The 17,302-nt window shown below is 40.8% G+C and overlaps 1 protein-coding gene and 1 pseudogene across 2 annotated transcripts in view; both read left to right on the top strand.

The window, feature by feature from the left end:
• The window catches only part of CCDC66 (coiled-coil domain containing 66), a 72,297-nt gene that overhangs the window by 21,133 nt on the left and 33,862 nt on the right, over positions 1-17,302 (top strand). The gene's annotated exons all lie outside the window — the stretch shown is intronic.
• On the top strand, positions 14,271-15,144 carry LOC308530088 (SPARC-like; annotated as a pseudogene). The gene has a single exon. The product of its transcript is annotated as an SPARC-like (transcript).

Here is a 17,302-nt window from a genome sequence, read left to right as displayed (position 1 = left end):
GGGCCGTAGTTTGCCCACGGCTGGTATACACACACACACACACACACATACACATACACACATACACATACACACACATGTGCGCTAGAAGCCCGGTGCATGAAATTCGAGGATGGGTAGGGTCCTTAGGCCTGGCCGGCGGGGCGATTGGGACCCCTGCTTGCACCCCCCTTGGCCTGGTGCCACCCGCTCACCTGCTCCACCATCCCGCAGCGGTCCTGCTTACATTGGGGCCCATCGGGGCCTGCAGCGCTCCACTGCCTCCCACTGCCAGCTCTGGGTCACCGACACCCGCCATGTTCCACGCTGCCCCCTGGTGGTCAGTGCACATCTAACTCCCAGTCAGTTGAATTATCGCCCGTGGGGACAATTTGCATATTATCCTTTTATTATATAGGATATTTAGTAAAATCATGTGTCCCTTTTTTTATAACCCCAAAACTATAAAGTTATTTATATTTTGGAGTCAGAGTTGGGGGTTGAGAGTGGGAGAAGGACAAGAAAGCAAAACACACGCTAAATCTATGGCTGAATAACCAAAGGTTAAGGAGTACCTACTTATTCTTTTACTATTTAAATGCAGTTTTTATGTATTTATTTATGAATGTGGTAAGATACCTGAAAGATGTTGTTGAGGGAAAATGAGTTGTGTTTTAAAAAAGAAAAACACCCTTTCTTAAACCTGCAAGCAGTTGGTTTCAGAAATCCCAGCTATACCAGGACTATTTTATACTATTTGAATATTAAGTTAACCTCTTCATGTAATTGAGAGGCGGAGAAGTTTGGTTGTCGGCAGGATCACCAAGACCCATTTTGTTAGAACAGTGGCTGACATATAACAAGTGCTTAATGAAGGTGTCAAACAAACTCAAAAAGAGTCTGGAGGCTTTGACTAGAAATAAATGATAAAGATTTAGTCAAGGGTCTTAGGCTTTGCAAAACAAAAATACAACTAGGCAAAAACCCAGAAGTGTTTCATAGAAGATAGACAAGTTAAGAGTTTTTATAGTAAAAATATATTCTTGACAATAATAAGTTCTGCATTCTTAGCCCTAGGATTGGTCCAGGACAGTTATCGGTCAGATATTGGGCAGTCTGGATAGTATGGAGGATGGGCGCCAGGAGATCTGATCACATCTGGTGGTCTGGATAGTGGATATCAGGTGGTCTGTATACATGAGTCCTTGAGGGTGTGGAGGTCTGATTTATATCCAGGCATTGATGTAGGACTGGAAAGTTCAAAAGTTTTAAGTTCTCAGACTAGATAAAACCTACTTGATTTTAGTAATTTAGCAGCTTGACTGTAGTGACTTCATTATATTGCTTCACTGTATTCCTCAGAGGTTTGCTGTAGTTGTAGTGTACAAAACTGGTCTATTTGGAACTCTGAGGCTGTTGAGGGTCAGTTCCCTTAACAGGTTTATTTCCTCTCTCTCCTCTATTCTCAATCTCCTACCTTAATTGAATAGCCCTGTATTCTCATCCTTGTATTGTTCAGCCCAAAACGTTCTTTTACACTGTGTAGCTTAAAACTCCTTTTGTGATTCTTAGACATTTAATTACAGCCTCAGCCTTTTTGAGAATGCCTTACCTTCATAAAACTTGTCTTTTCCCTAATAACAACCAATCCCTGAGAAATCTTTTAAGTACAGGGAGTATATCCTAATGTACTCTCTAACGGGGTAGAATGTGAGGCTGTCATTCTACCAGCTTCTTATTGCTACTACCAAACCATAGTTCTTCAGTCGGCCAACAACAAATTCTATCTAAATGTTTCCTTTTTATTTTTACCTTTTTTATTGTGTAAAATGTATATAACATTTTTATCATTTTAAAATTCAGTGGTGCCCTGACCGGTTTGACTCAGTGGATAGAGCGTTGGCCTGCGGACTTAAGGGTCCCAGGTTCGGTTCCGATCAAGGGCATGTACCTTGGTTGCGGGCACATCCCCGGTGGGGAGTGTGCAGGAGGCAGCTGATCGATGTTTCTCTCTCATCGATGTTTCTGACTCTCTATCCCTCTCCCTTCTTCTCTGTAAAAAATCAATAAAATATTAAAAATAAATAAATAAATAAATAAATAAATAAATAAATAAAATTCAGTGGCACTAACTACATTTACATTGTCACGCAACCATCACCACTGTCCATCTTCTGAATTCTTTCATCATCCCAAATTGAAACTACTCATTAAACAATAACTCCCCATTTCTCGCTAGCAAATCACCATTCTACTTTCTGTCTCTATGAATTTGACTATTCTAGGTACCTTTAAGTGTAATCACACAATATTTGTTCTTTGTGTCTGACATATTTCACTTAGCATAATGTTTTTAGGGTTTGTTTAAGCTGTAGCATGTATCAGAATTTCATTTATTTTTTAAGGCTGAATAATATTCCATTGTATGTGTAATACTAAATTTTGTTTATCCATCCAAATGTTGGTGGATATTTGAGTTGTTAGCACCTTTAGGCTGGTAATAGGAATGATGCAGCTGTATACATTGCTGTACAAATAATCCCTGAGTCTCTGCTTTCAGTTCTTTTGGGTATATACCAATAGTGGAATTGCTAGACCATCTGGTAATTTCATGTTTAATTTTTATGTTAAATTTTTACCTATTCGGTGGTTTTATATTTCTTGGCTGTAAAAAAGAAGGAAACCTTACCCTTTGCGACAGCATGGATGGGCTTGGAGAGCATTATGCTAAGTGAAATAAGCCAGTCATAGAAAGACAAGTACCATATGATTTTACTCATCTGTGGAATCTAATAAACAAAATAAACTTACATACAAAATAGAAGCAAACTCATAGAGAACAGACTGACAGCTGTCAGGGGGAGGTGTTGCCGGGCTGAGTGAAAATGGTGAAGGGAATAAGCAAAAAGAGAAACAAGCTTATAGACACAGACAACACTATGGTGATTATCAGAGGGAAATGGGGGCCAGGAAAGAGGGGATTAATGGTGATGGAAGGAGACTTGACTTGGGGTGGTGAACACACAATACAATATATATATGATGTATTATGGAAATGTACAACTGAAACCTGTATAATTTTGTTAACCAGTGCCACCCCAATACATTTAATAAAAAAGAAAAAAATTTAAAAAAATGTAAGTTAATAAAAAGAAAACAGTTGTGAATGAAGCTCTTAATCAAAGGTAAGGCAAATTGAAGAAGCATTTGTAAGAAATCTGAAATTTTATACCTTGGTGTAGAGTTTATTGTTATCTATACAATGTGCTAAAACTAAAAGGAGAAAATACTTTTTTTTAAATTTTAAATAATTTGTACTGACTTATAGAGAGAGGAAGGGAGAGGGAGAAAGAGAAACATCGATGTGATAGTGGAACATCAATCGCTGCCTTTTGCACACCCCAGTCATGGGGATCAAGCCCATAACCCAGGCATGTGCCCTGATTAGGAATCAAACCAGCCACCTTTTGGTGCATGGGATGACATCCAACCAACTCAACCATACCAGCTAAGGCAAAAATATATATATTTTTATTGATTTCAGAGAGGAAGGGAGAGGGAGAGAGAGAGAAACATCAATAATGAGAGAGAATCATTGATCAGCTCCCCCCTGCAGGCCTCCAACTGGGGATTGAGCCAGGACCAGGAATTGAACCCTTACCCTCCTTGTTCATAGGTATTGGTCAACCACCGAGCAACACCAGCCAGGTAGAAATTATATTCTTAATAACTAAGAAAAGTCTAGTTAATATCAACATTGATGAGTTGGTAGAAGATGGCAAGATCAGAGGATGTGAGAGCATACTAAAGTTCTTGTGTTATTAGAAGAAGACATTTATAGACATCAAATTAAAGAGAGGCTTAAAAGTAAAGTGGGAGAAACTGAAATGTAAAATTAAGATAAAAGACATAGGACCATCAATAAATATAATAAATCTAAGTGAACTAACATTCACTAGTCAACATATACTGACAGGTTGGAATAAAGAAATCTAGAGATTTTCTAGAATACAAGACATACCTAATGCATAAGAACACAGCAAGGTGGAAAATAATAGGATTTTAAGAACCACAATAAAGTTGGTATTGTTACACTAATAAAAATAAGAAAACATTATTGGGGATAGTGGGGGTTATAAATATTAATAGAAGATCCAACATCAAAAAGGTATAGCAATTTTTAACATGCATGTACCTAGCAGATGAATAAAACCTTAAATATATGAATTGAGAAATTACTAAAACTTCAGAGAAATTTACAAATTTTTTATTAAAGGTAGATTTCAACATGGAAATCAGCAATATAGCAAGTTGATTTTAATTAACATATCAGATTCTATGTCCAACAATTAGAAAACATTTTTTTCAAGCACACATGAATATTTATAAAAAGTGATACTGTGTTGAGCCACAAAGACTCAGTAAAATTTTAAGTAGCTATTATATAAACAGTGATTTCTACCTATAAAGCAAGTAATTTAGAAGTTACTAAAAAAAAAGATTTTTTAAGCCACTACATATTTGGAAATTAAAGACCACAGCACTAAATAATTTGAGAGTTAAAGAAAAAAAAATTGAAATCACAAATATTTGGAACAGAAAGATAGTGGTTATGTGCATACATCAAAATGTAAGATAGAGTAGGATTCAAGGGAAATTACATTAAATAAGGAAACCTTTAAATCAATATTCCAGGTGCCCATCTTAAGTTAGAATTAAACTAAAATAGAAGAAACATCATGAAAAATAGCATCTGTAAAATGCATAACATACAAAGCTGAAAATTGCCTTTTAAAGTACAAAATCTGTCAAGACTGATTAAGAATACAGAATCAAGAGTGAAAATGCAATAATTGTAAGTAGAAAGTAAATCATTAGTAAATGAATATCTTATGCCAACAATTGTGAAAACTTACATGAAATGGATAAATTACGGTAAAAATTAATAACTTACAGGAGCTGACTTAAAAAACTTGAGTACTCTTGTAACTGTTAAGTAAATGTAGATCTTATTAAAAAAGTTTTCCCACAAGTGGAACAAAATGTCCACATACTCTGACATTTTCTACCAAATTTTAAAGGAGTGACTACCAAATTTATTTAGATTACTAGGCAGTGGAAGTATAGACTAGCCCACAATTAATTTTAAAAGCCTGGTATTAACTTGATATTAAAGCCAGAAAAATAAATAACAGAAAAGGAAGATTAGGTTTATTTTGTTTCATGAATATACACACAAAAATCTTAAAATATTAGCAAGTAAAATTCAATAATGCGTATCATCAGTAAGATAGGTTCATACTAGGTAGTTAAGGAAATGTTTTAAATCCACAAATGTAATGTTTCTTTTAACCCAACAAAAGAAAATTTCTCAGTAAAATAGGAAAAGCATTTGCTAAAATTCAAAACTAGTTCATTAAGAAAAATGCCTCTGGAAATTAGACTAGAAGGGATTACCAATTGAGCATTAAAAGCAAAAAAGACCTAAAACAAACATCATCCTAAGTAAGCCATTTTAGAAATATTCCATTTAAAAAAAAAAAAAAAATGAGATGCCCTGGCCTGTGATTAGAGCATTGGCCCATGCACCAAATGATCGCAGGTTCAATTCCTGGTAGGAGCACATGCCTGGATTGTGGGTTCTATCCCCAGTGGGGGGTGTGCATGAGGCAGCTGATTGATGAGTCTCATTATTGATGTTTCTATCTCTCCCTCTGTCTTCCTCTCAGAAATCAATAAAAAAATATATTTTTAAAAATGAGTATATTATGAGCAACTTCTACCAGTACATTAGAGAATTTAGATGAAAAATTGAGAAGTTATTAGACATCACTAAAATTGACACAAGAAATAGAAATGAATGAATGTATATTTATTAAAGAAATGGAACTTGTAATTAAAAACTTCACAATGTAGACTCAGGCCCAGGTAAGTTTAACGGTGAATTCTTCCAGAAAATAAGGTAGAAGGCAAGACTTTCCAAGGTTCTTTATGAAGGCAGTATCCTCCTATATAATAAAACCCTTATATGCAAATTGACCAAACAGTGGAATGACTGTTTGCTATGACACACACTGACCACCAGGGGGCAGACGCTCAATGCAGGAGCTGCCCACGGTGGTCAGTGCGCTCTCAAAGGAGGAGTGCCATTCAGCCAGAAACCGGGCTCATAGCTGGCAAGCACAGCGGTGGTGGTGGGAGCCACTCCCCCCTCTGCTGCAGGCAGGCAGTAAGGAGCGAGGGGTCCCGGACTGCAAGAGCCGGAATGTGAGGAGGAATATCTGACTGCTGGATTAGGCCCAATCCGGGGATCAGGCCTAAGCCAGCAAGCGGACATCCCCTAAGGAGTCCCAGACTGCGAGAGGGCACAGGCCAGGCTCAGGGACCCCCCTGAGTGCATGAATTTCATGTACCGGGCCTCTAGTAATTAAATAAAAACCCAATGCCCAAAGCTATTAAGACCAATAAGTTTATAATAAAACCTGACAAAAAAATACAAGAAAGAAAAATATTAAAAATAATATATCATGATGAATTGGGTTTAAGCAACACAAATTAGGTTTAACATTCAGAAATTGAGTCACTAAATTTGTAGAAATAATAGGTAAATTTAATCACAATGGCTGGATATAAAATGAATACACAAGTGTCACTGCACAAAATTGAAAGCTGGGAGAAACCAAGATGGCGGCATAGGTAAACACCAGAAATTGCTGCCTCGCACAACCTCGTCAAAAATACAACTAAAAGACAAAACGGACATCATCCAGAACCACAGGAAGGCTGGCTGAGTGGAAATTCTACAACTAGAAGGAAAGAGAAAGCACACTGAGACTCAGAGGAGGTACAGAAGTAAAGTGCAGAGGTAGGGAGGCGCATGTGGAAAGGGCTGGCAACTGAGGACAAGGTTGTCTTTTTCAATCGGGAGGGAGTCTCAAGCTCCCGACTGCTCTGAACTCCTGTTCCAGGCGAGTCTCGGAGGACCCAGACTCATACGGGGAGAAACTGGACTGTCTGGCATTGGTCGGAACTCAAGGACGGCTTTCTCTCAGAGGTGCTTGCAGTGATTACCCTGGGACACTGAGACATGGGGCTTCTTAGGGTAGGACTGAAGATCGGCCATAGCTGTTTGCTCTGCCCTGTTGATTCCCTGAGACCCCGCCCCACCCAAGCTGTGCGCAGAGGCTTTTGCATATGAAAGGCCTGGCCATTTGCAATCTGAAAATTACCTAACAAACTGCAGCTGGGTCAGAGAGACCCAGAACTTCCAAAAGAAGGCCCAAGGCCCCACAGCAGCTTGCATTGCTTCACAACTGGGCCTCATCTGGGCACCTCCAAATCCCAAACAAAGAAGAGGAATCTGCAGATCTCTCTGTAGCTCCTGTTGGGCAGCCTCAGGCAGAGGCTAAATTAGCACCTCCTTAGAGATCCAAGAGCCAGTGTACCCAGTAGTCAGAGTGGGACCATCTAGATTACAACTCCCCAGATCCATAAGGGACACACTCAGGAGGCAGACTCAGTGAGCACCAAAGCCCCACTGAAGCAAGTCTTGCCCCAGAAGGGTGTCTCCAGCACAGAAGTTCTCCCACTGTAGACACTGCTGATTCTCACAGCCAATTGGCCTGGAGGTCAATTCCTCCCAGTGATACCTACAACAATCAAGGCTTAACTACAACAAGACTGTGCACAAAACCCACAAAGGGGTGCACCAAGAGTCTCCACCTCAGGTAATTGGGGAGGCTGAGCTACTGGGCCCTATAGGACACCTAGCACTGAAAGCCACTCTATCAACACAGGGAAGCATAAAAAATGCAGAGACAAACAGGTCACAAATGACAGAAATGGAGGAAAGCACACTACTGGATATAGAGTTCAAAACCAAACTTACAAGGTTTTTCAAGAATTTTCTAGAAACCACCGATAAATGTGGTGAGACCCTCGATATGAAAACAAGGACCAACTAGAAATTAAGCATACACCGACTGAAATAAAGAATATTATACAGACTCCCAACAGCAGACTAGAGGATTGCAAGAATCAAGTCAAAGATTTGAAATACGAAGAAGCAAAAATCACCCAACTGGAAAAACAAACAGAAAAAAGAATCCAAAAATATGAAGATAGTGTAAGGGGTCTCTGGGGCAACTTCAAGCATACCAACATCCGAATTATGGGGGTGACAGAAGAAGAGAGAGAGCAAGATATTGAAATCCTATTTGAAGAAATAATGACAGAAAACTTCCCCTACCTGGTCAAAGAAATAGACTTACAAGTCCAGGAAGCACAGAGAACCCCAAACAAAAGGAATCCAAAGAGGACCACACCAAGACACATCATAATTAAAATGCCAAGAGCAAAAGACAAAGAGAGAATCTTAAAAGCAGCAAGAGAAAAAAAGTCAGTTACGTACAAGGGAGTACCCATGCAATTGTCAGCTAATTTCTCAACAGAAACTATGCAGGCCAGAAGGGAGTGGCAAGAAATATTCAAAGTGATGAATAGCAAGAACCTACAGACTAGATTACTTTATCCTGCAAAGCTATCATTCAGAGTTGAAGGTCAGATCAAGAGCTTCACAGATAAGAAAAAGCTAAAGGAGTTCATCACCACCAAACCAGGATTATATGAAATGCTGAAAGGTATCCTTTAAGAAGAGGAAGAAGTAGAAAAAGGTAAAGATACAAATTATGAACAACAAGTACACATCTATAAACAAGTGAATCTAAAAACCAAGTGAATAAATAATATGATGAACTGAATAAACTGGTGAATATAATAGAATCAGGGACATAGAAAGGGAGTGGACTGACTATTCCCGGAGGGAAAGGGGTGTGGGGGGTGCGGGAAGAGACTGGACAAAAATCGTACACCTATGTATGCGGACAGTGGCGGGGGGGGTTAAAGGCAGAGGGTGGGATGGGAACCGGGTGGAGGGGAGCTATGGCTGGGGGGGGGGGGGGGGAGAAGGAACAACTGTAATAATCTGAATAAAGATTTAATTAAAAATAAATTGAAAGCTGGCATAAACAGTGAACAATTTGTAAAATAAAAAGATGATAAATCCCCTTAATCAAAAGTTCTTTTTGTTGTTGTTGTTGTTGTTTGTTGAGGCAGCTCTTCCTCTGTATCTATTTTTGTTCATAAGTTTATAATGGTCTTTATTATCTATGAATGAGTGAGATCATGTGGTATTTTTCCTTCATTGACTGGCTTATTTCACTTAGCATAATGCTCTCCAGTTCCATCCATGCCATTGCAAATGGTAAGAGTTCCTTCTTTTTTACAGCAGTATAGTATTCCATCGTGTAGATGTACCACAGTTTTCTAATCCATTCATCTACTGACGGGCACTTAGGCTGTTTCCAGATCTTAGCTATGGTGAATTGTGCTGCTATGAACATATGGGTGCATATATCCTTTCTGATTGGTGTTTCTGGTTTCTTGGGATATATTCCTAGAAGTGGGATCACAGGGTCAAATGGGAGTTCCATTTTTAGTTTTTTGAGGAATCTCCATAGTGGCTGCACCAGTCTGCATTCCCACCAGCAGTGCACGAGTGTTCCTTTTTCTCCACATCCTCTCCAGCACTTGTCATTTGTTGATTTGTTGATGATAGCCAGTCTGACATGTGTGAGATGGTACCTCATTGTTGTTTTGATTTGTATCTCTCGGATGATTAGTGACTTTGAGCATGTTTTCATATGTCTCCTGGCTTTCTGAATGTCCTCTTTTGAAAGGTGTCTATTTAGATCCTTTGCCCATTTTTTGATTGAATTGTTTATCTTCCTTTTGTTAAGTTGTATGGGTTCCCTATAAATTTTGGAGATTAGGCTCTTATCAGATATGACATTGGCAAATATATTTTCCCACACAGTGGGCTTTCTTGTTGTTTTGTTGATGGTTTCTTTTGCTGTGCAGAAGCTTTTTATTTTGATGTAGTCCCATTTGTTCATTTTCTCTTTAGTTTCAAGTGCACCAGGGTTATATCTTCTTGTTGTATTGATCCCTTTAGTATTATGAAGTGGCCTTCCTTATCTCTTATTATGGCCTTCACTTTGAGGTCTATTTTGTCTGATATAAGTATTGCTACCCCAGCTTTCTTTTCATTTCCATTTGCCTGAAAGATATTTTTCCATCCCTTCACTTTCAGCTTATGTGAGTCCCTTCTTCTGAGGTGGGTCTCTTGTAGACAGCAGATGTATGGGTCATGTTTTTTTATCCATTCAGCCACTCGATGTCTTTTGGTTGGAGCATTTAGTCCGTTTACGTTTAAAGTTATTATTGAAAGGTACTTGTTTGTAGCCATTTCTTTTTTTGTGTTACTGTTTTCTTTCTGAGCTTTTTATTTCTTCTTTTTACACCAGTCCCTTTAGCATTTCTTGCATTGCTGGCTTGGTGGTGATAAACTCCCTTAGCCTTTTTTTTTGTCTGTGAAGCTTCTTATTTCCCCTTCAATTTTCAATGATAGCCTGGCTGGATAGAGTATTCTTGGATTCAGTCCTTTACTTTGCATTGCATCACTTTGTAAATTTCTGTCCATTCTTTTCTGGCCTGATGTGTTTCTGTTGAGAAATCATTTGATAATCTAATGGGAGATCCCTTGTATGTAACTTTCCATCTCTCTCTTCCAGCCTGTAAGACTCTCTCTTTGTCCTGAACAGTTGCCATGGTAATTATGATGTGTCTTGGAGTGGGTCTTTTCAGGTTCACCTTGTTTCGGACTCTGTGCTTGTGTGACTTTTTTCTTCCCCACCTCAGGGAAGTTTTCTGATATTATTTCTTTGAATAGGTTTTCTAATCATTGTTCCTCTTTCTGTTGTTCTGGCACCCCTGTTATTCGTATGTTGTTTCGTTTCATGTTGTCCCAAAACTCCCTTAGGCTCTCCTCCTGTCTTTTAATTTTTTTCTCCAATTGCAGTTCAGTTGGGTGTGTTTTGCTTCCTTGTCTTCTAATTCACTAATCTGGTCCTCTGCTTCTCCTAGTCTACTGTTGAAACTTTCAATGGTGTTTTTTATTGCAGCTATATCGCTCTTCATTTCTTCTTGGTTCTTACATAAGTTATTGATTTTTTCATCTGTTTCTTCTTGCTTCTTGCATAAGTTGTTGATTTTTCCCCTCCATCCGGTTTATGCACTCTAGGAGCCTTAATCTGAATTCTGTTTCTGTCATGTTGCATGCCTCTGTATCACTTAGCTGCTTTTCTGGCGAGTCCTCCTTTTCTCTGGGAGTTTCTTTGTCTACCCATGTTTGATCTCACTGACATATCTAGATGTTGAGTCGTTCAGGGGCTGCTCCTTGGGTGGCAGTGGCTCCTCGGGCTGTGGTTGCTCCTTGGGCGGTTGTGGTAGTCGCTGCTCCTCAGTTGGCAGCAGCTCCTCTGGTGGGTGCTGTTCACAGCTGTGGTGGTTCTTCTGGCTGGTAAGGGGAGGCTTCACGTACAGCTGCTGTTCCTCAGGCAGAGGGTGTGGTGATCAGGAGGCTGCTGTTGCTTGGATCTGCTGTGTTGATTTAAAGGCACAAAATACAGTACAACAAGGCACAGTGTACCAGGCACTGAACACAAATGTATTCACGATCTTAATAACCCCAAATAGAGGTGACCACCCGAGCTAAGAGAATTAGAGGATAAGGAAGAAAAAAGAGAAAAAGATAAAAGAGGAAAAAAAAAAGGAGTGCAAAAATGAAATTGGGAAAAAGGAGGCAAAAAGAGTAAGAGCAAAAAGAGAGAATGAAGTAGAAGAGGGGTAGAGACTATTTATATGAGGAGAAAACTCCAATAGGACCGCCACTACTCCCAACAAATTCCAGCAACAGATCCCTGGAGATGAATGAAAACTATAAACAACCAATAATATGAAGTGAGGCAAAGGAAAACAGAAGCACGAAAATAACCGGGGGGGGAGGGGGAGGGGGGGAACCAGCAGAAAAAGAAAAAGAAAAACAACCTCACAAACAACCCTAAAAATAAAAACCCAGTTTACTCAACAATCAAGCAAACAACAACAAAACAATAGAAAGAGAAAAGAAAAAAAAATTTGGATAGTGAAGAAATATAAGGGAGAGGTGTATAAGGATTTAGAGCAGGGGATTGGAAATAGGATATATAAGTAGGTGAAATTTTGACAGGGGGTAAAAAGAGTGAGTAGGGAAAATCTAAAGCAGGAATAGGGTAAGAGAAACAGGACAACAAAAGGGGAAAAGTGAGGAAGAGGGTTTTAGCATAGAGGCAAAATTGAGGTAGAGAAAAATGATGCTAAAGGAACGATGAAAATAGAATGTAGAACACTAATCCCAAAATAAAATAAAGAGAAAATAAAATGACACTTTAAAAAATGGTAAAATGGTAGCAGTAATAATACTGGTTAAAAGTAAAAATGTAGTAGTTAGAAGGATAAAATCAGGTGATGGAAAAAGACAAAAAAATGGTTTCTTAGTTAAAAGGTGAAAAAATTAAATAAAAAAAAAAAACACAAAAATTTGCAATAGAGAAGGTCCTTCGGTTCTTCTACTCTTCAGTCTGGCATGCCTTAGTCCTGCCAGGTATTCAGGAGAATGATGAATTTCCCTGCGATACACTCTTCCTACGTGTTGTAAACCACAGTCCTGATTTTAAAGCAGGCCGGATTTGTTTCCCCGACTGCCTTAATTTGTGTTTACCTAAGAGTCAGTTTGTGGCTCAGCCTCTGGGTGGCAGTGTTTCTGGATTGACCTTCCAGGCTATACGGCCTCTCTGTCCAGTTTAGGGTTTATTTTCTCTATTGCACTTAAAACTGGTTTGGGGAAGTCCCCTGCCCAGAGCTGGTTCTTTAATCGTTACCCTGCTCTGTGTTGTTGCTGGGACTCCAAAAGTTATGTCTTTTGATGATTACTATTATATTGTAAAATATAGAGAGGGAAAATATTACCTAATTGAAATGGATTTACATCTAGAATATATCTTTTTTTAAAAAGCAAATTATCAGAAAACTCAATTTTCAAATTCAAATTATCTCTACCCACCCCCAAAAAAGTGTTGTTAGCTCTTTGTTTTGCTACTTTTCCTCTAGGACAGCGGTTCTCAACCTGTGGGTCGCGACCCCTTTCAGAGAGAAAGCCTCTCTCGAGTTCCGACTGATGCCTAAGACCATCGGAAAACACATATATAGTTACATATTGTTTTTGTGATTAATCACTATGCTTTAATTATGTTAAATTTGTAACAATGAAATTGGGGGTCACCACAACATGAGGAACTGTATTAAAGGGTTGCGGCATTAGGAAGGTTGAGAACCATTGCTCTAGGAAGATCCTTTTTTTTCTAGCCCAGTGCCATCAGCGGATGTGTGTGGTGGCTTGCTGGCCCCCATCACCCCTGAGGGCTTCTCCACCTCCCCCTGCTTCTGAGAGGTAATTGGGCCAGCAGCCGCTGCTCGTACCCACTGACGGCTCCGGCCCCAATCGTTCTGCACAGTCAGCGGGTGCGAGTGAGGCTGGCACTGTCAATGCATGGGAGCAGCAGCGACAGGAGCGGGGCTGCTGCAGGAGGGGCCAGGCAGGGGTGCGGAGGATGTGCCGAGACCTGCCCCTGTGCCCACTGCAGCCTCACGGCCCACAGTGACTTCAAAGGTGCATGAATTTGTGCACTGGGCTCTTAGTAAGGGGATAATTAAATAAAACTGAACCAGGCATTTAATGTAGTGGACCATTTGAAAAGCCATCTACTTTCAGTTTGGATTTAGCTGCTGACATTTATACTGTACTTGTTTTAGGAGTAAGACTTAATGTTTTCTAACATAGAATAAGTTGAAGGTGGGGAAGGTTTTAGTGAATATCTATGAAAATAAGTTTTCACTCAAGGCTGTCATTTGAGAATTAGGCTTGAAATGGATGTTTTAAAAATGAGTTTTTATATAGGAGAAAGGAAAGTCTCAGGTCAATAGTATGAGGGAGATAAAGTGAAAAAGTGTGAGTGAGCCTGGGGGAAAAGGGTTCTTTCTTTAACCATATGGAAGAATTAGAGGAAGGGGGTGCTAGATGTGGCCAAAACACATTTGTTAAACAGTGTGTCTTGCATGAGCATATTTGCCTTAGCTTAAACCAAATGAGCTCAGTGACCATAAGGAGATTCCATTCCTACCACTTCTCTCCACCCCACAAATCCTTATACTTTCATTCCTCTAACTGAATACACATTGGGGAAAACTTAAGAAAAAGAAAAGAATAAAATGTTTCCTAGACGTTCCGCAGACGTTGAGACTGCTGAAGTTCACAGCATGCTGCCTGCCTGCCTGACACTGAAGGTTTCCAGCCCATGAAGGCCTGGCTCTCCTTTCTCCTTTCTCTGGTCTGGAGAGACTTGGCATCCCACAGCAGGAAGCCCTGCCTGATGAGATAGAGGTGATAGAGGAAATGGTGGCTGAGATGTCTGAGGTACCCATGGGAGCCAACCCCGTCCAGGTCAAAGTAGTAGAGTTTGATGAAGGTGCTGAAGAAGCTAAAAAGGAGGTGGTGGTTGAAAACCCTGCCAGAACCAGCACTGCAAACTTGTCAAGGTGTGTGAACTGGATGGAAACAACACCCCCATGTACATTTGTCAGGACCATGCCCCCATTTGTGAGTTTGAGAAGGTGTGCAGCAATGACAAAGAAGACCTTCGACTCTTCCTGCTACTTTTTGCCATCAGGTGCACCCTGAAGGGCACCAAGAAGGGCCACAAGCTCCCCTGGACTATGTCGGATCCCTCCCTGGACTCTGAGCTGACTGAATTTCCCCCGTGCATGCAGGGCTGGCTCAAGAACACTCTGGTCACTCTGTATGAAAGGGATGAGGACACCAACCTTCTAACCACAAAGCAGAAGCTATGTGTAAACATGAGAATGAGAAGCACCTAGAGGCTGGAGACCACCCCATGTTGTTGCTGCTGGCCGGGGACTTCAAGAAGGAACTACAACATAAACTTCTTCCCTGTGCACTGGCAGTTCAGTCAGTTGGACCAATACCCCATTAACAGGCACCTGTCCTATACTGAGCTGGCAGCACTGCGTGCACCTCTCATCCCCATGGAGCACTACACCACCTGCTTTTTTGAGATCTGGATGAGTGGTCTAGCTCCTTCGGCATCAAGGAGCAGGATATCAATATGTGATCTACAGTACCTCCTTACACAGTACTGGTGTTATTGGTGAGGTAGTATCCACGTCTCCACTGGTTGCTAGTGGGAGTGGGCTGCTTGTGATAACCTGAGAAAATGAATTTTCTGAGAGTCCCACAGGAGGATGAGATATTGTAGAAAGCTTTATTTCTGTGGAATCAAATCAGAGTTTCCATAGTTTCATTTTGCTCAGGCCTGCCATTAAAGAAGTCCCATTTTGCTTTCAGCATAGCTAAAATGAAAGCCAATGTCCAGAGTTTCCATTCCATCTCTGCACAGTCCAATGCAGCATCAGGCTAGCTTAATTTGTGTTCCCAGCTGCAGTCCATTAGTCCATTGCATGTGGGGTCTGCATGGCCATGGGCCATGGGCCATGGGCCATGGGCCATGTGCTTATAGAGGACACACAGGCAGGAGCAAAGCCAAAGGAACCAGAGAGCCGAGAGAGAGCGAGCGAGCAAGCTCCTTTGTCTGCAGGATTATGCATTCCCAAATTTTCACGGGCTTCCAATGGCCCTGCCTACTCTATCCAACCCATCGTTCCCTAGTCTTGACTGAGGCACTTTCCCTTGTCACCCCAACTCATTGCACATGTGCCCATTTCCCCCTTTGTTGGACCCCTTCCCAAAGTGACCTGCAGGGAATGGACTGGTGGTTCACTGGAGAGTTTGAAATTGTAGATTCTTGGTGATACTGCCCAAATGGCCATGCTTATACTATCTGGCCTCCCTTTTGCTCCTTTCCTATTATTAATAACTACGTAATTACAACAGCATCACTGGATTCTCTCTTTTTAACCTTTCCCTTTCCATTGCCTCTAGCATTTAAGATGTTTGGGTGGTTTGTTGTTCTGCCTGGGGAATATACTAATTTAGATTTAAATGAACACATTAACGGTGCTAAAAATGGAAATTGTAACCAAGTCATGACATCTTAGTTGTAACTCTGCCCCTTGCTCACCCACTAACCATCCCGTTTTTCTCTTGCCATTTGAACCACTGCCCATTGTGTTAGTGGCAGATAGGTGAGAACTTTGATCTTCTCACATCTGCCATCAACACTTATTGCATCTTCATATTTGTCAGGGTTGCTGAAGGAGGAATGCACGAGGCCAAAAGGGGTAAAGCATTATGAATTTATTAGGTCATCTGGAAACCCAGATGGGCTGAACCCCAAAATGGTGCCAACCTCCAAAGACGGGGAGTCAGAGGTTTTTAAAGGACTCTAGGCAGGCTTTCTCTGGGCAGAGAATTCTCTATGCAGGTCCTGATTCTGGAAGAGATAATGGTCTTAGCAAGTGGAATGTGGTCTAAGCAAGTGGAATGTCCATTGTGAAGTGACCTAAAGGTCTGTTCCCAGGGGAGGGTTATCGATTCAATTATTTGATCAGATCTAACATTCTAGCCTTTTTGTTTTATGGACTATGGACAAAGGTCATATCTTTCGTAATTTCTTCCTGCTGACGTGGGACGTCTCGATCACAGGGAGATGGAATTTGATAGTAGTCCGCTGGCTGAGGGGTCGCAGCAGCATCATTTCCCCAAGAGACTGGTTGGTGAAGTCTCAAAAGCATTCCTGTTGAGTGACTTGGGAGGTAAAAGCTGGTCCGAGGCTGCCACAGCGTCATTTGTCTGGTTTTGCTGCTTTTCTGGGCCTGGAGCTGAAATACAACTGAGGTCTAGATGTTATCTTTAGGGAGGAAAAGGTCAGGGGTCTAAACTGCCTGACTAATGATATGAAAGGGGAGGAGAGTTTACCCCGGGGGTGAGGTTATTGTTTTTCCAGTTTTGCCCCTTGCTAGGCATCCAGAGCTTTCTGGTAGGTCCTGAGACAGGATTTCAACATAGGATGAGCAGTGGTTAGGCTCCGTATGGCAGTTTCAACCCCTACTGTGATGCCCAGGGTTATTAGGAGAGGGATTCTCTGGACTTCTCTTTTGTGTCAGTTATGATGGGTTATGGGGACAGGTAAAGACTGATTATTGGGGGCTACATCTACAATGGGTGAGAGAGAGATGAAGGTACAGGTTTCTGTCCAGTTGATCAGGAGGCAGATATATGTGTTTTCCTCACAGGGCAAGAAAAATCCCTGATCATGGAGAGAAGCTGAAAGGTAAAGAGAGAAGAGATGGACTAAAGGGTATGAGGTTCCTTTTTTCAGTTCCACACTCCAAGTTGAGAGGGTAGTCATCA

Source organism: Myotis nattereri (assembly GCF_964212035.1).
Source record: "Myotis nattereri genome assembly, chromosome: 14".
Taxonomy (NCBI): domain Eukaryota; kingdom Metazoa; phylum Chordata; class Mammalia; order Chiroptera; family Vespertilionidae; genus Myotis; species Myotis nattereri.
Note: the sequence above shows the minus strand (reverse complement) of the source record. Positions and strands in the feature narration are given on the sequence as shown.